Raw genomic sequence first — 25,725 nt, forward strand, 5'->3', positions numbered from 1 at the left:
ACCATGGCAGGGACCCCTCTTTTCCGTACATGAACGACTCTGAGGTTCCAGAGGTTCTTGAAGGAGACAGATGTGGCTAACTATAATTAGGAAGACATTAGTATCCTTTAGACACTAGTGAGGTATGTGGGGCACAGGTAACATGGTGCTCCGCTCTTCTCTCAAAGGAGTGTCTTTTTGACTGCAGGTTATGTAAGCCCAAGGGATCGCCTTTCCCCAGCTAGTCTTGGAATACCAGTCTTCTAATACCAGTGCTCCCCAGCAGAACTGCAGATACGACCTATTTGAGAGGATAGTGAAGAACTTTCTTAAGAAAGATGCTGGGACCTTTGACTTCTGTCTCAGGCTGGCTTTACCCATCTTTTCCTTCCTTTCTCAGAGAAACCTGGGATTTTTCAGTAGCCTTCCATAAGCCCTGAAGAAGTTCAGCTTGACCAGATGTTTTGGCCTAGGGGACCATCGTCCAGGTACAAATATATGGACCTAATGACCAGTGTTTAGAATAGGAGCCCTTTGGTATTCATGGTAGAAAAAAATCTCAATCATGTGGGACTGTCCTGCACATTACACTGGAAGATTATAAACTCTGTTTTAGTCTGCCTGAGCTGCCATAGCAAAATACTGTAGATGGTGTGCGTTAAACAGTACACATTTATTTCTCGTAGTTCTGGAGGCTGGAAAATGCAAGATCGAGGTGCCAATGTCTAGTGAGAGCCTTACTCCTAGTTTGTCAGCAGCCACGTTCTTGCTGTGTCCTCCTGTGGCAATCAGAGTAAGCTTTGGTGTCTCTTCGTCTTCTTATAAGGACACTAATCCCATCAAGGGGGAGTCTACCCTTGATATTATCTAAACTTAATTCCCTCCCAAAGATTCCATCTCCAAATACTATCACATTTGGGATTAGGTTTTCAACATATGAATTTGAGGCAGACACAACATTCAGTCCATAGCAGCATTCCACATCCGTGCCCACTAAAAGGTAACAGTGACCCCAATCATTGCAACAAATTGAAACATGAACACACATCTCCTCACTCTCTGGGGGGGGGGGGGGACCACTAAATGAAAACAAATAAACAAAAACGGTAAGACAATGGGAGAGGTTATCAAGATAGAATGACTTTGTTCAATATAAGAGAAAACACATTCTGGAAAGCTATAACATTGTAGCCATGACACCTGCTAGCACATCCTTCCATTGGAAGCCAGCAACTTTTAGTTCGCCATTTCTCACCAGGCACCATGACAAACACTAGCAGTTAAACCCATAAGTAAGATGTGGTTCCTGTCCCCAGGGAGCTCACAGTGCAATGGTAAAAAGAGATACAAGTAAATAAATTCAATGAAATAATATATTTTCAACAATGAGTTTATTTAAGAAGGGCAAAGGAAGCAGAACAGGAGTGGGGAGTGAGGACAGACATCCCAAACAATAAGGACACCATCTGAGAGGCTGCACGTGTAGAATAAAGAGTCCAGTATATTGAGTAGTTCTGCCTGGGTTTAAAGCCCAGCTCGGCCCCTGATCGGCTGTGTGACCTCAGTAAGTTCTGAATCTCTCCAGGCTCAACTTCCTCATCTGTCAAATGGGGACACTGAAGGTGTCTATCTCACACGGTGATTCTGCGGAGCAAACAAGTGAAAGCATACATAAGAGCAGCAGGTATGCAGTGTTTCATAAATGTGTATCATGATCATGCTTTGGGGCTTGAAGGATGAAAAAGAGCTCTTTGGGCACATGGGCATCAGGGAATAAGTGGAAGAATATTCCACTCATGGAGGGTCTTCCCCATACACTGGCTGTTTCAAAGCTGTTAGAAGATCCAGTTTCCAACTCTGGTTGCCCCATTTGTAAGAGGTATGTTCTCAAGCAAAATCTTCATCTCTATGCACTTCAGTTTCTTTGTTTATGAAATGGTGATAATACCATCCAAATGGTGATAAGAAAAATAGTGGTGCTTTGCAAACTCAAAAGCCCCCACAAATGTAAGAGGGTGGAGACTGCCCAAAATACAGGAAGCCACTTAGAGGAAACAAGATTAGGAGGGCAGGGACACTGCTTGCTTTTGATCCAAGCAAATTACTTCTCTGAGCCTCTATTTTCTTGTCTGAAAAATTAGATCAATAAGGTTCATTTCGTAAGTATCTTGTGAGGATTCAAAGAAGTTATTTATGCAAAGAGGTGTCCCAGGCCGACCCATAGTAGATGCAGTAAATACTCATTTCCTTCTTGCTTTTCCTCCCAACTTTGAGACATTAGCTGAAATTTACATTTGGGAAGACCTGGTGCCTGAATGGCATTATGTCCTGTGTTCCCAGGTTGCCAACAGAGGCCACCCTCGCCTGGATCAGATGGGACGGCAGAGGGAGACTTTCCAGGGCACATACACATACTTTGCCCCTGACAACGTCTATTAAAAGTCTACAGGAGACAGCACAATTGTGACCCTGGGTTCCCTCTCAGATGGCTGTCCCACAGAGAAGTGTCATGAACGTTCCCATAACTGGCAGCTACAACTGATTCCAAATAAGTCTGCCTTACCCAAAAGTGCAAACAGCTCACAAGAGAAATAGAAATGAGATCCAACTTCAGTGCACATGGGACAGGAAGCCCAAGCACGTGCTGTGCCCAGACATGTGGGCTCAGAAAACATGCCCTCTCCCCCTGCATGAGTATGCCATGTACTCAGAGGAAGGCAATGCAGACAGTACTCAGGATTGGGGATAGTGATGCCCAGCCTACCTTCTGGCTTGACCTGAGGCTTCTCATTTCTCCAGGGCGCCAGAACAGGGCACGTGGGGCATACTTTTCTGCTGTGAGAAACTAAAAAAAATAAGATCGTAGTGAAAGGAGCCCCAAAAGACCCTGGCATTTGCTTTATGCTCTTGAGTGACCTGAGACTTGCGCTTTCTCGGCTGTAGAGGAGGTTGTGATGAGATGTTCTGAGGTGCCCTTTAGCCCTCCTTTTCTAGAGGGCTGTGATGTTCTATCTTCTGTCCCTAACACTCATGAGGAATTGGGACAACTCGCACAGGCAATATTCTGACTACTAGTTATTATCAGTAGCATGAATAGCTCATTAACACTTTTGACAAAATCAGATTGCACTTAAATCTACCCCCAGAGGGCAGTGTGTCTAATTTAATCCACGCACTGAGATTTGGAAAGTCTTGGGGTTGTATCTGAGACCTCCATTAAAAACATGGCAAGTGAGAGCCCTGAAAAGACAGGCCTGGATGGGGACCCCGGCTCTGCTCTTTCCAAGCCATGTGGACTCCAGCAAGTTATGCGACCTCTCTGAATCTGTATTCTTGTCTGTAACGTGGGAATAATGATAATGCATACCTCATAAAACTGAGAGAAGAATCTATAAGGCGTATAACAAATAGTAAGCATTCAGGAACAATTAGTGGTTAATATCATTATCATCATCATTGCTATGACCATCTTATCCACCACCGAGGCAATGCCCCAGTCTTTGAATAGTCTTGGTGTAGATATTTCTTTGGAGGTCTAGTGATCACTCAGGTTTTAGACCTAGGCCCTCTTACCTTCTTGTTCTTACACATTCTCCCTGGATATTCTCACCTAAACCCATGTACCAGCTATGGTCTTTATCCCAGGGACTCCCACATTTAGATGTAAAGCCCGGAATTCTCTCTTAGGCTCTAGAACCATAAATGCAACTGTCCTCTAGGATGTTCTACAGATCCTTCAAAGTCATATTGTTCCAAAACCGGATTCATTTCCTCCACCAATCTTCTCTTATTTGTTGTTTCCTATTCTGATGAATGGCCCTACCATCAAACCCCAAACCACAAAATCAGCTTGATTACTTGCTCTCCCTCGCTTCTTTCCCTCTGCTTCAACACCAAATCATCCAGTCCTGTTTATCTGACCTTCTAAGGAAATTTTATCTCTATACTATCTCTTGTCCAGCTCGGGCCACTACTCTCTCTCTCTCTCTGTGTGTGTCTCTCTCTCTCTTTTTCCCTCCCCCACCCCCTTCTTTCCTAAGCTGTGCTAAGAACCTTCTAACTTATTTTCTTTTTCTACTCTTCATGAAAAAGCCACAGTGATCTCTCTAAAAATAGTATATGCATTCTTCATGTTAAGAATTTATTGATGCCCACCCATTGCTCATATGGTAAAACCCAAGTTCCTTAACTTGGCTTTCAAAATGATCCATGCACCTGCCAGTGTGACCTCTGCTTCTGTGCTCTAAACATTCTCAACTTCCTCTGGCCTTGTGAAATCCCCAGCTTTCTTTGCTTCCCGATCTTTGCTTAGAGTTCCCTCCTGCTCATGCAAAAATATACCCCCCACCTTTTTTTTTCTTTTCTTTTCTTTTCTTTTCTTTTTTTTTTTTTTTTGACCAGGCAGCTCCAGCTTGTCCTTAGCTTCAGGGTCAGGTTTCTGGGAAGGTGTCCCCACCTCACCCCCAAATCTGTAAAGCTGCCACTCTTCCAAATTCCCACAGCACACTGGGTCACCGATTACAGCACAGAGCCCTTGGATGGAGCTTCCCTGATTACTTCTTTGTCTCCTGTTCTGGATCATCATCTCCATAGGGACAGAGCTCAACTTACCTTGTCCACCTTTGGGTTCTCAAGGTCTAGAACAATGTCTGATGCTAGGTAAATATTTTGAGGTTGAATAAAGAAATTAAGTGTCTCTGGTTGTCTCTAAAGATTTGGGGATCTATCTCTCTCTTCCAGACCCCGAGGGTCCCCAGTGTTGCATGGCTGCCAGAGTCAAGGGTTCCCCTCCATGCCCAGGTAGAAAAGAAAAGACAATAACTGTGCCAGGGCAGGAGGCCCCTCACACTTGGAACAGCCTAGTCTAACAATGCATCCTCCCCCACCTCCTCAGAGAATGAAGAATATAACAGGATTCAAGGCCTAGACTTGGGCGTGTGTAACTCTCTCTGGAAATAGTCAAAGAAGGATTATTGATCTCGCAGCGTTGGGGGAGGGAGTAATTCTTCGAGAATTCAGGAATTGTGGAAGAGGTTCTTGGGTCTTCTTCTTCTCCCTCCCTATCGCCCCCTCTCTGCCCTCACCACCCATAGCCACACAGAGCCACGACCATCTTACAAACATACTAGAGAGGGTCTGTCATCTCTCTAGGATGACGTCAAAACAGCACTTGTCCTCCTCCTCTCAGCCTGGTGGCCCCTACTGTATAGTCTTTACATCTTTCCTCTGCCGGTGCTGTCATCTAGCTCCTGACAATTCTTTAGACCCTAGAAAGCAGACCCTGAGATGGGGATTTTTATGCAGGTGACTTATGAAAGAGAGCTTCCAAGAGAAACCTGCCAGAAAGTGAGAACAGTGAGACAGGGGAGGAGAAGAATCTAGGCACAGAAGTGGTTTCAGGTTGTGTCTAGCCTCATTCTGGTCTCACAGGGAACCCCTGAGGGTAAACTATACCATAAAGTCTGTCCTACCTTGAGATGAGAGAGTGAGTCTTTTGAGTCCTGCACTGGCCAGTCATTGGCTCTGGTGTGCCCCGAGTGATGACAGAGGGAGTCAGGGCATAAGTCCCAGGCCCCGCCGGGCTAGGCAGCTCCAACGACCCAAGGACAATTCTCTGAAGAGGCGTTCAATTGTGAGCTGCTGGCAGCAACACCCATGGGGGCTGGTAAAAGGAAAACAGAGATCAGAGTGATGCTGTAGACCCTTTGTTTCACTGGCAACTGTTCCTGACCTTCAGCTGGAAGTCCTGAGCCACTGTGCTTTCTGGGAGACTTTGGAGAGCTTCCAACACCTCTAGCAGTCTGTTCTTCATACTCCACTTCAGACTCCTGTATCGTCCAACCTCACACATCTGTGTGCAAGTGTTAAAATAGTGATTCACAGCCCAACCACATCCCTGTCAGAGGCAAGATGGAAGAAGCTGAATGCCTGCCACTATCCAGTCCCAGCCGGAGCCACGAAGCAGAGACATTGTCGGATGTTCGTGTTGTACAGAGTCATGTCTTCCACCAGTAAAATAGCCAGTCTTGATGCAAGAGAGAAAAATGGGTCATGCCCTCCATGCTGATCTCTATTATGGGAAGAGCCTGTTGTTCATCTTAAAGAACTGAGAACCACGAGCGCCGGCTTAGACCAAGTGACAAGGTCCTCATGACTCAATAAATAAATGAGATGAACTTGGTGCAAACTTTCCTGTGAAGTATCAAAGTGGCAATATGGAAAGTGGGTGGTGCCATTACCAGGCAAGCTTGGATTCAAATCCCAGCGTCACAACTCACCAACAGTGAGAGCTTGGGCAAATTCCTCACTTTTTCTGAGACACATCTATACCACAGAGACAGCATGTACCCTGCAAAGTTGTTATGAAAATCAAATAGAACCTGGCACATAATAAGGGCTCAATAAATGAAAGCCATTATTCTGAAGTTATCACCCCTATAGAAAGAAAAACTGGAAAGGAGTGGGAATTGATATTTTTGGAGAAAGAGAAAAGAGAAAATGTGCATGTGTGTGTGTGTGTGTGTGCACACGTACATGTGAATGCATGCACATGCACTAGGTATTGTTGTTCTGAATGCCTGAATACCTTATTATTTCATGAGAGATAACAATTTTGTGATTGGGATGTTATGGGTATTTCTACTTTACAGAGGAGACTGAGGAACATATCATTTTTTTTCTCTGTTTAGAGATCAGGTTGTGGCTTTTTTTAAGGTTTATTTATTTATTTTTAAGAGACAGAGAGAGAGAGCACAAGTGAGGCAGAGGCAGAGAGAGAGAGAGGGAGAGAGAGAGAATCCCAAGCCAGATCCAAGCTGTCAACACAGACCCCGATGCAGAGCTCAAACTCATGAACCGTAAGATCATGACATGAACCAAAATCAAAAGCCAGACACTTAATTGGCTGAGTCATCCAGGCCTCACTGAGATCGGGTCATGACTTTCAATGAGACACTTCACCCCCCAAGATAAAGAGAAGGCCACTAATGCAAATTCTAGAATGAGGCAGTGTCTGAGGTCCTTGCTGGTCGTCATATTTCCCAACCATCTAGAGCTTTCCAGGAAAGGCAACATCAGCATGGAATATTGGTGGGTAATATCAGCTTCCCATATCAGCCCTGCCTTCTATGGATTCAGGGCTCAGGACCGTAAATAACCCCCAGGATGCCTGGATATCCAGTTGTCTGCCTTTTGGTTATGATTCATCATAAAACTGACTGATGTTTAGATCAATAGAGCAATACTGCTCTAGAAATGACCCAGAATCCTCTTCATTTTTCTAGTAGGGAGATCCTATTTAAATAATGACTGTCATTTGGAAACTGACACTTATACCACAAGTCACACCAGAACTCTCTGCTTGTGAGTATTGGGTACATATTTGTCAATGGTCTTGAAAGTCAACTGTAAAGGGACACCTATTCTTAAGTAAAATGGCACCAAAGAAGTCTACTCTCTTGTCACCCCACTTCCTTAAGCTGTTGTGGCTCTGATTCCGTAACTATGAACTCCTCTCTGATTCTGAGGATGTAAGTCAGAATAGGAGACAGCGTTTGTCAATTATATGGTCATCTAAGACAGACTCTGATTTATTTGCTCTTTTCAGAGAGGCTGCCATCATCACCCTAGTTCATAACTAGCTTTAGCAAATAAGAGCTTTTAAAAAAGAAAGTTTGAGTGCTTTCTGTGGTGGAGAACTGTTCTGAACATTTCGCATGAACTTATTTAATATTCACAAAAACCCCATGAAGTAGAAAATTACCATTACGCCCATTGTACCGATGTGAAAGTTGTGGAGTTGTGGCATAGAAAGCTAAAATAACTTACCCACAGTCAATAAAACAAACAGTGGTGCTGATGTTTGATCAAGAGGCTATCCGATTCTGGTACAAATTCTTAAATTCTCAACCTTCTTACCTTTACAGAATGCCCATTATGGATTAATTCTACCAACTTTCTTTCAATGGCAAGTACATTCTCTAGCTTTGTTTGTTTCAGAAATATCCTTTCCAGGAGTTAAATAAATTGAGTTCCAGTCAAGTGTAGACTGGTATGGTATGACTTGGTAGCTGAGCTCAGTAGGGTATGACAAGTCATATTTATTTGAATACCTACTGTATTAGTGTGTTGGGGCCGTCAAACAAAATGACACAGACCTGGTGGCTTGAACAACAACTTATTTTTTCATAGTTCCTGAGGCTGGGACTCCGAGATAAAGGTGTCAGCAGATTTTGCATTCTTCTGAGGTTTCTCTCCTGGGCTTGCAGGTGGCCAGCTTCTCACCGTGTCCTCACCTGGCCCCCCTTGCGTCTGTTTGTGTGTGCTATGTCCTCTTCTCATAAGGACACCAGTCAGATTGGATAGGGCCCACCCAAAAGGCCTCATTTTAACTTAATTACCTCCTGAAAGTCTTCATCTCTAAATACAGTCACATGCTGAGATGCTGGGGGTTAGGGTTTCAACATATGAATAGTAGGGGGACACAAATTCAGCCCATAATACCTGCTAAGTATCTGGCACTGTGATGTCATTTTACAAGATAACTCACAAAGGTGAATAAATCAGGGCTTACTTCCTCTGTGCAATGGACCTCCCAGTTCCTACATGACAAAGTTAGAGAGTATAAGATGAGATATAGTGTGTAAGGAATACAAAGTAAAATGCTAGGGGAATTCAGGAAAATGAGAGGTGATTTTCCAGATCTGGGGGAGGTCAAAACATGCTTCATGGTAAATCTAGCATTTGAGAAAGTTTCCACCCAAGATTTGATTTGGGGTTACGAGGTAAAGGTAGATGATTTTTGTCTATGACAGTCTAAACCCAAAGAAACAACAAGATGACACATCATTTACTTGTACTTTTTTATTGTGACCTTCCCCCACCCCCTTTCTGAGTCGAGGACAGAATGATTGGAGCTCGGTGTTTTTAAACACTGACATGTAGTAGATGGTCTTACTCAAAACTCTTGTTTTTTTCCTTCTCCAAGCATTTCAAGTTATGTCTCTCGTCAAGTAACTGACAGATGAAAATTAAGTCTGACCTGGAACCAACAAGGAGCTTGCGCCATGAGTGGATCCAACAGGTTAATAAATAGGTCTTTCAGTCATATCACATGTTGTGCTTTTCAAAGTATTTTGCCCATTTTGATCTTCGTGGCAACAATACTGTGAGAGGCATGCTTAATAATAATAATCGCCCTACTAGAGTTATTCCTCAGTCTTCTCTGTCCTGCTCAGTGCCTTCAGGAGGCTGATTCCTAAGAAATTCACCACCCAGACTCCCTTGTATGGGCATCCTGCTGGATTGTATAGCATATATCTTCAAGATCATTCCATTTCGATAGAGATGCTGTATTTTTTAATAGCTTCTTAATTTTGCATTCTTTGTAACTTTTACTAAGGCAAAGGTTCACGACCTTCAAATAGAGAATGGCGTGTTGAAAACACCACACCTTTTTGGGGGCCATTTTAGGAGTGTGGATCTATGTGCTGACTTACCTTTATTCTTTGCATTCCTGATTTGTTAACCAATCTTCTAGATCTCATTAAGTGATACCAATCTTGTGCTCTAACACATAATGGAACAGTGAATAATGCATGTATTGTTGGTTATGGCACCCACATCATTTCTCACATATAGAATCCTACCAGGATTTCTGGAAGCAGAATCCATGGGTTCAAACTGTATACCATTTATAATGCCAAAAAAATTGCTAAATTTTTTCCATTAAGGACGTAACCATTCACACTCATATATTGCAATGCACGAGCATGCCTGATCCCATAGGTGTGTGTAATCAAACCGCATTAGCGAGAAAGATGAAAAATGCCACCTCATAATTTTGTTTCAGACTTCTCTTATTACAAATAAAAATGAGCGTTTTCCCATAATGTGAGTGCCACTTGTGTTCCATTTTTTCTGACTATCGATTTGTTCCTTCTCATTCATTTATTGAAATTTGGTGTTATGAGTGGCAAATACACACACACATAAACATATATATTCGTTTTTCAACTTGTACTTTGACTTCATTATGGTGTTTTTTGACATGTAATTTTTTTACATATAGTTTAAAAGAATTCAGTCTTTATACACATTTATAGGAGGCAGTATATTACTGTGTTAAACATTTCTTTCCTTTCCATTGTCTTTTGTTCTCCTTCTCCTTCACTGCTGCTGCCAGCAGTTACTGAAGAAAAGCTATATGGTGCACTTTCTAACTTCAAGTATAGTCTTTGCTATTCCAGAGCGCAGAATAAATCCTGGTGGAAATTTTGTGGAAATGTGGAATGGAACAGTAGCAAGAAAGATCCAAGCCATAATTTATAAGAGCAGCACCTAAGAGTTTTGATATAAATTCATTAACAAGACAACAGGGTAAAAAAATCACTTGGAAACAAGTCACAGTTGAACCTACTATGACCCTTGATGTGAAAATCTACAACATTTCTTTCAATTTTTCTTTATATTTATCTCTCTCTCCTTCTCTCTCACCATGACAATTGCACTTAAGTAATCATATACTTGAGTCAGGTCAAGTTTTTTTTTAAGCTTATTTAATTTTGAGAGAGAGAGAGAGAAAGAGAGAGAGAGAGAGGGAGAGAGAAAGCATGCCTGCATGTGAGCAGGGGAGGGACAGAGAGAGAGGGAGAGAAAGAATCCCAAGCAGGCTGCACGCTATCAGCACGGAGCCCTACACAGGACTCGATCTCATGAACTGTGAGATCATGACCTGAGCCAAAATCAAGAGTCAGACGTTTAACCAACTGAGCCACCCAGGCATCCCAGATAGTTTATATATGTAAAAATATATATATTTTGTATACATTTGGAATAATGCTTTTAAAATGACCAGACTTGGGGCACCTGGGTGGCTCAGTCAGTTAAGCATCTGAGTCTTGATTTCATCTCAGGTCATGATCTCACAATCCTGAGATAGAGCCCTACATATATTGGGCTCCACTCTGGGTGTGGAATCTCTCTCACCCTCTCCCTCTGCCCCTCCCCACGTGTGTGTGCGTGTGTGTGCGCGCGTGTGTGTGTGCGCTCTCTCTCTCTCTCTCTCTCTCTCTCTCTCTCAGAAACAAAAACAACCAAAAAACAAAAAAAAAAAAAAAAGAAAGAAAAAGAAAAAAACACATCTGAGCAACCAGGTAAATTAGGAAGGCTACCATAAACATGTCAGTCTAGATTTGCTAGTTACTTCTGTTTATTTCAAATGCATTTTCTATTTATTTACTTATTTATATAAAAACATAGCTTCAGGGGCGCCTGGGTGGCTCAGTCGGTTAAGCATCCGACGTCAGCTCAGGTCACGATCTCGCGGTCCATGAGTTTGAGCCCCGCGTCGGGCTCTGGGCTGATGGCTCAGAGCCTGGAGCCTGCTTCCGATTCTGTGTCTCCCTCTCTCTCTGCCCCTCCCCCATTCATGCTCTGTCTCTCTCTGTCTCAAAAATAAATAAACTTAAAAAAAAAAAAGCCCATATGACTTCGGGCAAATCATTTAAAAAAAAATAATAAATAAATAAAAAATAAAAATAAAAACATAGCTTCAGTTCATTAAAAAATCAAGACTGAAAATAATACACATTTAGTGATGACAGAGGTCAAAAAAGGAGGGCACTTCTTGGCGTGTATGTTGTTATTCCTATGAAACACTTTTACGAAGGGGAAGGCCTACTTTTTATTATGTAGAACAGGAGTTGGCAAAGGTTTTGTGTAAAAGGCCATATAATGAATATTTTCAGATTCACAGACCAGATAGTCTCTGTACCCACTGCTCAGCCCTGTCATTGTAGCACAAAGGGAGCCACCGAAGATATGTAAATAAATGAGCATGGTTGTGTTCCAATAAAAAATTATTTCCCAAAACAGGCTGCAGAATGGATATGGCCCATGTTTTGCTGATACCTCGTGTAGAGGGTAAATACTTATTTAAATGTTTGCTTGCTGGGTATGCCTTGGCTAGCTATTTTCTGTTCACCTCTCCAGTCCCACTTGGCTATCCTTTCTTCATCCTGTTTTCTGTAGTGGAAATTGACTGTTATGGATTCATTGCTGGACAACCTTTTCCCCTGGCTCTGTTTGAGTTTGGTCAACTCAACTCAGGAGGCATTGTCAGAAATCTAGAAGGCAAGAGGAGAATGAGCACAAGTTGTTTCTTCTCCTGGCTTTCTCCATGCTGGCTTTCTCCATGTTGGTTCTGTGCTTCTACCCAAAGGTCACAGCTCCAGTTCTGTTGGCCTCTTACAACTACATCTAGGGGCACCTGGGTGGTTCGGTCAGTTAAGCATCTGACTCTTGGTTTCTGCTCAGGTCATGACCTCACAGCTTGTAAGTTCTGTTGTGGGATCTGGCTCTCCACTGACAGCTCAGAGGCTGCTTGGGATTCTCTCTCTGCCCCTCCCCCATCCGCATATGCTCTCTCTCTCCAAATAAATAAACTTAATAAGAAGAAAAAACTAAAAACAAACAAACAACAACAACAACAAAAAAAAACAACTGCATCTAGGATCTCAGGATTCGGTTTACTACTCCCAGCCATTGGCCCCTCACTCTATGGGTTCCTAACAGCTTCCTACCGTTGCTAGTCTCAGAATATTCCCTGTTGGTTTCCCTTAAACCAAAGTAATTGCTCTACCCTCTTCAGTAAATGATGACTTTGGTAAATTGCCCTGAATTTTTTCATTTGAATGTGTCATGTGTTTCCTGTCAGGAACTTTGATTTAGTATATTTTTCTTCTAATAATTTTGAAACTTTGTAATATCAAGATGTTGTCGTATACATTACACAGAGGTCAGTGAATGTAAAAACAAAAGCAAAACACTATTTTATTTCATCTAATACCAAAACAAGGCATCTAACCCTGGTCACCCAGGTTCTCCCTCCTTCATTTTTTTCATAGTAACAGTCTTCAAAAGCAACATCAACAACATCAACATCATCAACAGCAAGATCTGAAAACCCTTAGTTGTCCAAAACATGGACAATATTATGCTGCCTCCTGCCTAGCTCCATCCTCCCATATGTAATTTAAAAACAAAAGCAATACTAAAACATTAAATAAATATAAGAAAACCCAATGCTTTGGGATTTTTTTTCTAAAATGGCTACTTTTGCTCTTACAAATTTTACAAATCATTTCAAAATAAAATTATTTTCTTCTCCTGATCCGTTGATTTCTTAAGTATATGCTTGATCCGACCATTGGGAAATCCAGCATTACCCTGTAGCCTGATTGCCCAAGGCCATATTCTTTATCATAGAATTAAGAACTCATGATGATCTAATTTCTGCCTACCTCTCCACCACCACCTCCTACTACTCCAACCTCCATGATTTGTGCCTCAGGCACCTATGTCCTTGCAGACTCTACAGTGAGAACTAAGGTCTTTGTTCCTGGGGAATGCTGGAGTTGTGCAGCGTGGTAACCCTGTTTTGACTATATTTACCTTTATTGAAGTTATTCCTAGTCCTATCCCCTAGACACACACACACACACACACACACACACTATGCAAGTTCAAGTCTGTGACTTCTTTCATGCTTCCACATTACATGGAATGCTCCCCCTACCCCATCTCTCAGACCTATTCACCAAGTTAATTCCTACTACTCTTTGAACCTCAACTCAGACACCCTCTTCTCCAGGCAGCCTCTCCCGAGTGCTCTACTCCTTTACTCATCACCCCTGTGGGTCTTCAGCAACATATTCCATATTGGTCTACAATCACCTTTTGCTATTTCTCTTCACCGCTAGACTGTAGGAGTGGTAAGGGCAAAGATTAGTTCTTCTTCATCTTCAGTCTCTTTAGTTTGATGGAATCAATTATTTCAAGTTCTTTGCAACATTGCCTCCTGAAAGTTATAATACAGGAGGCTAAAGTCATTCCTCAAAAATATATGAAATTGTCCAAAAGCCCTCAGCATTCTTCCATCCTTCCTCCTCAACACAGCTGTCTCACTGCCAAGCCCTGGGTACTTACACACCAGATTTTCCCAAGATGTTGTCCATCAGGAAACATCTTCCTGGATTTTGCCATGCTTAGGTGAGTAACTGGCTCAAGACTTTCTTTGATGCATTAAAATTCCATCTTTGTTGCAAAGCCTTCTGGCAGGTGGTTTGATGATATAGCATTTCCACGAGGGTGTGCTAAATTATTTAATTCTTTTAATAGTTATAATTAATTTTATTTTTATAATCTCCACAACTAGCAAATCAAATCAGTAATTTCATAGTAATCACTGCTTAGGAAAAGCTAAAATGAGGAGGGCAATGAGTTCACTTAAAAATGTTAAGTAAGAATATAGATGACACACAAAGATGGAAAATAGCTAGAAGAGGAATCTTCAGTTGTGATGCTCAGTTTTAAGTGTCTGTTTGGTTTGGCTGAGTTGTACTCAGGTGTTCAATCAAACACTAATCCAGGTGTTGCTGTGAAGGTATTTTTGTAGATCTGATTAACATCTACAATAAGTTGACTTTAAGTAAAGGAGATTCTATAATCTGGTTGGGCCTGATTGAATCAGTTAAAAGAATCTAAGGGCAGAACTGAGGTTTCCCTAGAAGAGGAAAAATCCTGCTTGTAGACTCAGGTTTCAACTCCTGTCCAAGACTTCCAGCCTGTCCTTCCTGACAGCATGGCCTGTTCCAAGGAATTCTAACATGTAGAGCCAGCCCCAACAACTGCTAATTGAATAAGCTGATTGATAGATACATAATAGATAATATAGATAGATGATAGATCAATGGATGGTCGATAGGTCAATAGATAGATATGAATAGATAGATGATAGACAGATGACAGATAGATATCCTATTGGCTATGTTTCTCCAGTGGAACACTAACTGTTATATCAAATAACTAAGGTTTTCCTTGAATTTTTCACTGCCTGGGATAACTGCTGATTAACTCTGAGCTTCTGGAAGCAATATTTAAAATCAGCGCCCACCTTTACTGTTTAGAATTGTTGTTGTAAACAACGACCTTGATAAAATGCCTTTGCTCCCTTCCTGTTTCCACCTTTTCTATTTGCATTGGCTTGTGGATTTGCTGTCCCTGCCAAATACATCAACCGGGAAAGAAACTGTAATATATCTCAGCTGACATACATAACCTGACTCAGTAAAACCATGTTGGTACCTGACACTCTATGTCCTGCCAAAATAGAGGTGCTGCTTAGAATCCTGGGATCCTAGAGTCATTAGGCTCCACAGAGCCCTTGCCTCTGAATAATCTGGAGGGTTTTATTAAAAATGGGATTTCCAGGTGCCTGGGTGGCTCAGTCGGTTGAGCGTTCGACTTCAATTCAGGTCACGATCTCATGGTCCGTGAGTTCGAGCCCCATGTCGGGCTCTGGGCTGATGGCTCGGAACCTGGAGCCTACTTCCGATTCTGTGTCTCCCTCTCTCTCTGCCCCTCCCCTGTTCATGCTCTGTCTCTCTCTGTCTCAAAAATAAACAAACGTTAAAAAAAAAATTTAAAAAACAAAATGGGATTTCCCAGACCCCCAGCTCAGTTCCACTAAATCAGAATGTCACAGAGGGTATCAGGAACTTAATGTTTCCAAACTCACACCATGATACTTATATGCACTAATGTTTGAAAACTAATGTTTAAGGAGTTCCCTAGAGGACCTACAGAATAATTATAGCTTTAAATACATTTTCTTTTTCATTTTGGGATTCTGCAACAGATCATTTTTGAGAAATCTCTTTTTCAGCTGCAAAAACCTCAGTTTAGAACCCACTGAACCAGTCTCTGGTAGGTTGAATTACTAACTTCAGTTCTCTCCTTGTACCACACTCTTACCATTGCCTTTTCATAGATGCAGTGTATTTCTACACTTCTTGACTTTGGCGTTGGTCATGTGACTTGCCTTAGCCAATGGCAGGGGAGGCAGAAACGACCTATAAACCCTCAGTGTAAAGCATTTACCATGGTGACAGCTAAGTGATACATAATTTAAACCCAATTTTATAGGTGAGGACACTGAGGATCCAAGAAACAAAGTGACTGTCCTAAGGAGACTTCATCCAAAGGAATGAAGTCCTACCTCAAAATGGTAGAACTCTCATGGCAGGCCAGAAGATGGGCACCCCAAAGAAGAGGTTTTCAACATTCTTCCTCCCAATCACACAAAGTAAATGAGCATCTTCAGGGGCCTTTGGAGGAGCAGCATTGGTCTTCTCCAGAAAACATCATATCATGCCCAGCCAAGGAAAAAGCCGAAGTTCAGTGGGACCACCTCATGCTTTACAAGGTGGGAATAACATGGTATCTTCATACTTTCCTTGCTGACTTCAGCTCAGCTACTCTTAAACTATCATGTGCTGCCTATTGCAATGAAAAAAAATTCTACTAAATGCTATTGTCCTGAACAGGACAAAATGTTTTAATGCCAGCGATCAAGATGTATACATCTAAATGCCTTTATTTAGTACCCCCAAGATGGCCTCTTGCCCATTGGACAATTACCTATGGTATTAACTTGACAGGGGAGATGAGAGTGGAACTTGTTATTATATTTGAGTCCAAGCAAGACTCAGACTTGCAAATACACTCTAAGACTCAAGAGTGTCCACACTGGGTGATTGACAATTTGCCCTAAAAGATAATGCAAAAGGAACCTACATGCGTATAATAACCTAAAAGATGTCTTTTCCATGCCTGTGCATGTCATGGAGCCTAGTGCTTTGGATTACCACAGTATTTCTTGGAAACTCTTGTTTTGCCAAATATCTTGAATTCAGTCCCAAGCATTCTCTCGATTCAGAGCCACGTGGTGGGCTCAGTGCTAAAGGGAGATTAACATTGCAGTGTCCTTGCACAAGACTGAGACTACGCAATGTTAAAAAAAAAAAAAAAAAGATAAACATGATTCTAGGCACATTCCGTGCCTCATCTCTATGGCCCAGTTCCTGTTATCCATCAAGTAGGTTTTAAAATAGTCCACGTTTTTCAGTCCTATAAAGTCAACAGTTCTGGAAAGTTGGCAGGTACACTTGTTTAAACAAAGCTCCCAAGTTTTCTGCTGGCAGGTGTTTCCAGAGTTCTTGGAGCACAATTCTTTGGATAGGATATTTGCCAATGTACATAGCAACAGGGGGAAAAAAGTGTTTTCCTTTGCCACAGTGGAGACACCAAAATGCCTTAGATGCAAAGCTGGATTTTCAGTTCAGGGGGCTTATTTTGGCTCTAGGTCAAGGAATAAACAATAATAAAATCATACATCTCTCTGTCCAGAACTCTGATGAGCTGAAGAATCGAGTAGGGCTGCTTATCAAACTGGCGGCATCGGCTCCCCTCGTGTCTCTGTGCAGTTTGACCCAAGGAGCTGGTTGTTCCTTCTCGGTCAATTCCCCTAGACCCCCGAGTGTCCCGTTCTCAAGCTTTCCAGCTAATTCTTCTTGAAACTGAGACTGGGGATGGTGGGTTTGAAACTTAATATGATGAAGGCAGATCAGACTTTATTCTTCCCCCATTAGACCCAAGACATTGATTTTAGTTACCCTTAAATCCAGCTTTCCAAAAGCGAAACCTGGGATTGCTTTACAAGCACATGACTAGTTTCATAATCTGCTCCTTGGCAGTTGGACTAATTCAGATTTGCTGCCATTAGACTCATTCCCTTAGCCCTTCAATTAAACTCAGCATTGGTGCTAGAACTCTACAAGAAAGAAGTAATCCCTTGTCTCTCACCTTGAATTGAATGAAAATAAACAGAAGAGTTTTGTTTTTTGTTTTTTGTTTTTGTTTTTTTTTTAAAGAAAGACCAAAGTCTGAAGAGGAGAAATTTAAGCATGGAAGGGAAAGGTTTGGGGACAAGTTTTAAAATGTCAAAAGAAGTCCAAATGTTTTTGGCTGAGAAGGTACTTAATGGTCATTGAATTGCAACCCAGTGAAAATTAAGAGTTTCAAATTCTGCCTACAAAAATTTAGAATAGTAGGCATTATTTAAAGTCATTTCTTCTTTAATTACCTACTAGTGGTGTGTATTAGAGTTAAGTTCTTCCATTCTTGCATTAATTGGCCTTATTTTGGGGTACCCATTATGCCTCTTATCTGTGTTGTTCCTCTGCACCATCTTCTTTATATTTTCTTGTCATTTAGTATCTTTGGAAGCATCTTTACAAATTTGAAAGTGAAGACACACTTTACAGATATTCTGGGGTTAGAATGGGCCCTTTTAGTAAAGTGTCATGGACATAGCAGAGGCTCTTATCTCCTAAAATCCATCAATTTCAAAAATCAAAACTGCCCATTCATCGTCAGGAAAAACACCAATTCTTTTCTTCATATTGACTATGGCCACAAAAATAAACCACATTGGTCAGACTTGGACTTGTTCACCCCAAGAAGATATTTGAAGGAATAACTGTGGTTAAAAATACAGGCTTTGTTTGGACAGAACTGAGTTCAAGTCCCCTCTTTGCCTCTTACTTGTAGGGTGTTTTAAAATGAGGCTCTGACAAATGTCCATCGATGGATGAATGGATAAAGAAGATGTGGTATATATATATATATATATATATATATATATATATATATATATATATAATGGAGTATTACTCGGCAATCAGAAAGAATGAAATCTTGCCATTTGCAACTATGTGGATGGAACTAGAGGGGATTATGCTAAGCTAAATTAGTCAGAGAAAGACAAATATCATACGACTTCACTCATATGAGGATTTTAAGACACAGAAGCGATGAATATAAGGGAAGGGAAGCAAAATAATATAAAAACAGGGAGGAGGACAAAACATAAGAGACTTAAATATGGAGAACAAACTTAGGTCAATTGGAGGGGTTGTGGGGGGGATGGGCTAAATGGGTAAGGGGCATTAAGGAATCTACTCTTGAAATCATTGTTGCACTATATGCTAACTAATTTGGATGTAAATTAAAAAAAATAAAATTAATAAAGTAAAATAAAATAAAATGAGCCTCTGAATTCAATGATGATTGAATGCTGGCACTGCCTTTTTCTAGATGCAAGACTTAGATCAACCTATTAAACTCTCTGGGCTTTGCTTTTTCAAGGATAGAATGGGTAATGTGAATAGATACAGTCAGGACAATGAAATAGCATATGTCAAGTGCAGAGCCCATAAAAACAACTCCAGATGAGAACAGCCAAAATTTAAGAAAAGTGTATTCGACTGCAGCCTTGACGTCACTTGAAAAAAATTTTTTTTAATGTTTATTTACTTTTGAGAGAGAGAGAGAGAGGGAGACACAGAATCTGAAGCAGGCTCCAGGCTCTGAGCTGTCTGCATAGAGCCCAACACAGGACTCGAACCCGTGAACCGTGAGATCATAACCTGAGCCAAAGTTGGACACTTAGCCAACGGAGCCACCCAGGTGCCTCATTTTGACATCACATTTTGTTTTAACTTTCATTGTGTTCTATCTCATGAGTAATAACTATTTGTTGTAGAAAAAAATTGGAAAACAAAGATAAATTAAAAAAAATTAGAGTTTTTGTCACCTATAGAACCATCTGTCAGAAATAATTACCACGGAGAGTTTGCTTAAATCCTTTCAGACTTAATCATGAAATATTCGGTGATATTACATTTCTCCCCACAAGCTGTGTTTCCACCTTGAAAGTGAGTAAAGAAGGTTACGGGAAAATTGATTTCCAGAAGATAAATCAGGAGAAAGGATCCTGAGAAGATTTGGGAGGAAATGAACTTTTTTTGTTTGTTTGTTTTCACAAACAAAGACACGTTGTGAATTCCGGGCAGGATATCGTTTCTGCCAGATAATTTTTGGAAGAGGCAAGAATGCTAAGCCAGAGTTTCTCTTGGAAAGATAACAGACCCTGGACGATCTCTGTTGGGTAAGTTTCAGTAAGTATGACAAATCAAATACTGCTTTTGCTATTAAGTTCCAATGACTGAGTGGGAAAGGACTGATAAAGCAATAACTTTTTTTTTTTTTTTTTACAAGTTGCCTTCCTTTTCCCTTGATTAGTGAAAATTTTTTGGCTACCTTCTGTGGTCTTTGCTATCAACATAGCTGAACAATTATTTTTTAAAATTTCACCAAAACCTATTTGTTAACAATGTTTGCGTGTAGTATGTTGCCTTATTGTATTTGGAATATTAATAGCATAGCTATCATTCTGGAGGTGCTCTGTGCATAAATCTTCCAAATTGCACTTTTAAATTAACAAAACACTGAAGCTTAGAGAGACTAAGTAAAATGCTCAAGTCACAGAGTTAGTGAACAGCGGAACTGGCAAACTCAGGTCTACCCCAGTCCAAAAGCCATATTCTACTCACCAGAATGTGTTAGAGCTCACTGTGTGTGTCCACACACAAGCCCATGCACACTCCATACCACTTGCCAAACAATAAAAACATCTGCTGATAAAGAAAGGTGTGCATAGGGGCGCCTGGGTGGCTCAGTCGGTTAAGCGTCCGACTTCAGCTCAGGTCACGATCTCGCGGTCCGAGAGTTCGAGCCCAGTGTCGGGCTCTGGGCTGATGGCTCAGAGCCTGGAGCCTGCTTCCGGTTCTGTGTCTCCCTCTCTCTCTGCCCCTCCCCCGTGCATGTTCTGTCTCTCTCTGTCTCAAAAATAAATGAACGTTAAAAAAAATTAAAAAAAAAAAAGAAAGGTGTGCATAATTATGGAAATATTTGAATCTAGGAGATGCTTTTCCCGGGGTTCATTTCGAATGGAACACTATGGGCCTGGACTTACAATTCCATCTGGAACTTCACTAGTATCTGTGTGGCACAGTCAATAGTAAGTTCATAAAATCCATTGATAGTCAAGTACCTTTACATACCCAGGAGTATTATATTTGCACAACCCAGGAGAAAAAAAGGAAAAAAATACCAGTTTATTTTTAACAGGCTTTGAGATGATTTCTATAGGACGTACAGCCTTGATATTTTTGTGGAGAAGACCACAGCTAACCTCCAGCAACCGGAGTGTGAGCATGGGGCCTCGTTAGAGAGGGAGGGGGAACGAGGTTGAAGCAATGACACAAAATTGTTCTCAGTGACCGAAAGCCAAACATTTCCTTTTTTTCCCATTCTTCATACAGTCTTCAACCCTTTTAAAAATGTAATGAATGTCAATAAAGATCGTCTAGAACCACAAGAAGTTTATTTCTTCTTGTCCTTGTGTCCTCTCTCCATTGAACTTCTATTACCTTGGGATTGAGGACAAAGCTTTATTAGTAAGTAGAGATAAAAGCAGGAGGGAGAACTAATGTTTATCAAGCCCCCCCCCCCCCCCCCCCGCCAAGGGCCAGGCACCTGCCTAGGTGTTTTATATATTAAATCCCTTCCCAACACGACTGAAAAATAAATATTATTATCTCCATCTTCTAGGTAAGAAACTGAGGATCAGACAAGTGAAATAACTTGACTCATTCACCCCATCTATTAAGTACCAGAGTTAGGATACCAGCCCAATTCTAAGGCCTTTCTATGGCATTGAGAATAGAAGAAATAGGTTCTGAATTTATATTCCCCAATTTCACAGCCATGGTGAGGTTTATTTTTTTCTTTGTCCAGTTTACTAATATCTGAGTTGTGAATATGTATTACATTCTTTGGGTAAGAACAATCATTTGGAAATTTGAATTCCAGATAAACCCCCAAATCATCTTCCAGTTCATTCCTTGGAGTAAAGGGAGGTTCACACAGTAATAGTCAAGTCACATATCTCTGATTTTGCGAGACATAGAGCCCTGCTGACATTCCTTCCGTGGAGTTTTCCAGATGTCTAGGGTGTTTGTGATACGCACCCTTGAGTTATCTTCTTAAGACGGAAGGCGTCCGCCATGTTCTTCCCTTCTGCTCCATCTCACTGGGATGGTGCCTTTGGTTCTTTGTAGATCAAGAGAGACTACCTATCTCCAGTGCCCGCCAATTGCTGATGCTGACGAGCCAATGCCACCAGCGCCACATGCTGTCTCTGCACATGCTGCCAGTACTAATGTTGCTGACATATTGACATTCCAAAGCCCAGAGAACCAATTAGTAGGAAAAAAAAAAAAAAAAAAAGGAAAACAGACTTTGTTTACCTGTTCATACTGCGTGTCCATGGGGCCTGAGCTATAGAGCCATCAGAGTGGCAGGCCACAGGTATACTCGAGACCCCCACCCGCCTTAGCAGGAACCCACCACTCTCAAACCAGGTTGCCTGAAACTGCTTTGCCTTTCCTTAGGATGTGCTTTCTTAGGAGGATCTTTCTCATTCCTCCTTGTAAAAACTAGCTCCAGACACATGCAACCCAAAAGATTGGGGCCCACCTGGGATGCCCGCTATACGTATCTGTATGTGAAAAAGGTGGTCCAGGGAGTTTAGGGTTTGTTCAATGCTCTCCAGCTTCTTAGTCGCAGAGATGCAACCAGAGTTTGGGTATCCCAACTCTTAATTCGGAGAAGTGTTCTTTTATTTATTCATGTATCCATTCAATAAATATGTACTGAGGGCTGGTTTTCTACCGGGCACTCTAAGAGGTAATGTAAATGACACATGCTTGACCGTTAGAGCTCATGCTTTAATGGTGTAGTAAGTCCATTCCTAATGGCGTGGTAAGTCTACTGTAGGGTGAAACTCAAGGTCCAGTGAAATTCATAGGAGGGGCTCCTAACCTAGGAGGGGCTCCTAACCTAGGAAGGACTCCTGAGATGAGATGAGATTTAAGCTGAGCCTGAAGGACAAGGAAAAGTTACCAGGCTAAGGAAACGGCTGAAATGTAGGCATTGGGCTGGTGGGGGACGGGGAGGTTGGGGAAGGTAGACCCTTGAGTCAACAATTTTCCCTTTAGAAGTTAAATGCATATCCATTTTCTTTTTCTTGGTAATAGCATAGAACTTTAAAAATGCAAGTCTATAACACAGAGGTTGCACTGTGAATTTATTAGAACAAGGGAAAAAGGATGAGAGTTTAGTTAATGAAAAGCATAGGGTTAGAAGCGTGATTATGACTTCAGGTAAGTCAGGGAAAACCAATGTAAAATAACTCTCAGGGATGAATCCAGTTTTTGCGGGACCTGAAATTTATACAACATGTGGCACACTTTTCACGAAAAAATAATTCACCAAAAATTTTCTTACTCCTAATTTTCTAAAAGACATCTGATCGCGTGAACACATTGTAATTTGGGAAGAGTCTTTTCAGAAAGGGTCCTGAAGTTTCAGCCTCATTAGCATTATGATAAACCCCTTCTAATGACAGGATTTCGGAAAGAGTACCAACAACAATAATAAAACCACTCAAACCAGGGGCTGAAGGCACTTGAACTCCTTAGTTTGTTAATTTCAAAAGTTTCCCTACTGAGTGGTCCAGGAGAGTCTGGAGAAGGGAAGGGAGGAAAGGAAAGTTGTAAAGGTGGATCGTGTGTGTGTGTGTGTGTGTGTGTGTGTGTGTACTTGTAACTTTAGTCTACTAACTGGGATTTTTCATGGTCAGTTTTTTCAGACTGTGTTCTGGGAAGATTTCAACACCTTCTTGGCAAACAAAGTCCCCATAAAGCTGAAGTGAATAGCCAAAGAGGACGTGGTCTTTCAGCACTTCCATCTAAAAAACACTGCAGAGGAACTTCCTCTATTAAGGTAAATGAACAAATAAATCTTCCTGTGCAGACACGAGTTCTGTATGTTTCTCACCAGCGGTTCATTAGGAGCACAGTTCTTCAAGTATGGACCGGGGCGGGGGCTGGGGAGGCACCTGGGTGGCTCAGTCGATTGAGCTTCTGACTTCGGCTCAGGTCACGATCTCGCAGTCTGTGAGTTCGAGCCCAGCGTCAGGCTCTGTGCTGACAGCTCAGAGCCTGGAGCCTGCTCCGGGTTCTGCGTCTCCCTCTCTCTCTGCCCCTCCCCCATTCATGCTCTGTCTCTCTCTCTCTCTCTCTCTCTCTCTCTCTCTGTCAAAAATAAATAAACATTTTTAAAAAATTTTTTAAAAAGTATGGACTGGGAGGGGGGCTGGTGGGAGAGAAGAGGCAAACAAGATGGAGAGAATGGCGTGCTCTTCAACTGGCTCTCCAGAAAAAAAGGAAAAGCCCTGATGTTTATGCCAATTTTTGTGGCTTACATACTCTTACGATGGCTGGGTTTCAATCAATTGCTCTGACAACACTAACACGGAGAAGGGAAGTCACGGGCACAATCAATTCTCACACTCCAGAAGAGAGTCCTGGACGTAAATTTCTGTAGTATGGTTGACGCTTCCTTGTGGACCTGCCAGAACAGACCTTTTGTTTCAAATGCCTCTCAGACGTGAAAAGCAGGGCCTTTACTTTGCCTTGGGCACCTGCGCTGATACGCGGAGCATGGATTTCAGGTCCCACACGCTCTTGAGTTAATTTCACTGGATTAAAGGAGATTCAGACTTTGTGAGTAGGCTGGCCAGGACTTTGTGAATTCCAGATGGGATTCTGGCATCTTCCTCATCAAGTTCTGCTATTAGCAGCTGTGACCTTCAGAACTAGAGGCTTCCCAGGGAGAGGCTGGAGCCCAGGGAAAAGCACAGAAATAACAAGAACTGTGCCACCTTTTACCAAAGGCTGCTTGAGATATAGTTTAGTTTTGACAGATTGTACTGAAAGAAACGTATCCAACATAAAATAATTTGATTGATTGGTGGGTAGATATCATTTATTTTAGTATTCGGAGTAGATATAACTTGCAACATAAATAAAATGATTTATACCTTCAGTCTCTTCCTTTTGCCCTTCCTTTATTCCCTCCTTCTTTCCCTCTCTTCCCTCCTTCCTTCCTTCCTATTGAATGATTACAACCTTCCTTCCTCTCTCCCTCTGTTCCTTCCTTCCTTCCTTCCTATTGAATGATTACAACCTTCCTTCCTTCCTTCCTCCCTTCTTTCCTTCCTTCCTTCCTTCCTTCCTTCCTTCCTTCCTTCCTATTGAATGATTACAACCTTCCTTCCTTCCTCCCTTCTTTCCTTCCTTCCTTCCTTCCTATTGAATGATTACAACCTTCCTTCCTTCCTCCCTTCTTTCCTTCCTTCCTTCCTTCCTTCCTTCCTTCCTGTTGAATGATTACAAGGTTCTCCACCAGATGCTGGAGTAAAACAATATTGAATAAGACAAATAGAAATGGTGTCTCCATTAAAGAAGCTCACAGTCAAGAAGGAGGCAATCACGTGAACACCTACCTGAAGTTCTATGCTTCAGGGTCTGAGAAAGAAGGCTAAGCTGACCACAAAGCACGGAAGGGGTACAAATTCTGGCTGGAGTAAGGGGATAAAGAAGGGAAATCAAACGGAATGTATAGAGTCATAACCCAGAAACTTAAAAGATGAGAAGCCTGATGACCAGGAGTTAGAACAGTGGGCAATGTGAGAAGGGACAGGTGGAAATCTGTCAATTGATCACGGCAATGCAAGGACTTCAGCCTGCCTGAAGATTTGGAGACAAGGACTGGAAAGGATACTCTGTATAAAAATGCTAGCAGAAATCTTATGGTTAATCTTGAAAATCACACATTCTATCCTGCCAACATTGGGGAGGCATTTGTGGGTTTTCAACTGGGGAATGATATGATCATTTCTGGGATTTAAAAAAAATTATCCATTTTTGAGAGAGAGATTGTGAGTGGGGAACGAGCAGAGAGGGGGAAGAGCCCAAAGTGGGCTTCATATTGACAGCAGAGAGCCAGAAGTGGGGCTCAAACTCACAAAGTGTGAGATCATGACCTGAGCTGAAATCAGATGCTCAACTGAGCCACCCAGGCACCCCTGTTTTGTTT

The 25,725-nt window shown here is 41.7% G+C and overlaps 1 long non-coding RNA gene across 2 annotated transcripts in view; it reads right to left on the reverse strand.

The window, feature by feature from the left end:
- Positions 1-1,353: 1,353 nt before the first annotated feature.
- Positions 1,354-25,725, reverse strand: part of LOC109251366 (uncharacterized) — a 59,309-nt gene continuing 34,937 nt past the window's right edge. Inside the window, exons 2-4 of one of the 2 annotated variants that reach the window (XR_008422621.1) lie at positions 5,451-5,641; positions 2,744-2,824; positions 1,354-1,623 (exon numbers count right to left, since the gene is read on the reverse strand). This is a non-coding gene — a long non-coding RNA (uncharacterized LOC109251366). The remainder of the gene's footprint in view (positions 1,624-2,743; positions 2,825-5,450; positions 5,642-25,725) is intronic. The other variant, XR_002073487.2, reaches the window with a different exon arrangement.

Source organism: Panthera pardus, unplaced genomic scaffold (genome assembly GCF_024362965.1).
Source record: "Panthera pardus isolate Hobbes unplaced genomic scaffold, ASM2436296v1 HiC_scaffold_16, whole genome shotgun sequence".
NCBI classification, from domain to species: Eukaryota; Metazoa; Chordata; class Mammalia; order Carnivora; family Felidae; genus Panthera; species Panthera pardus.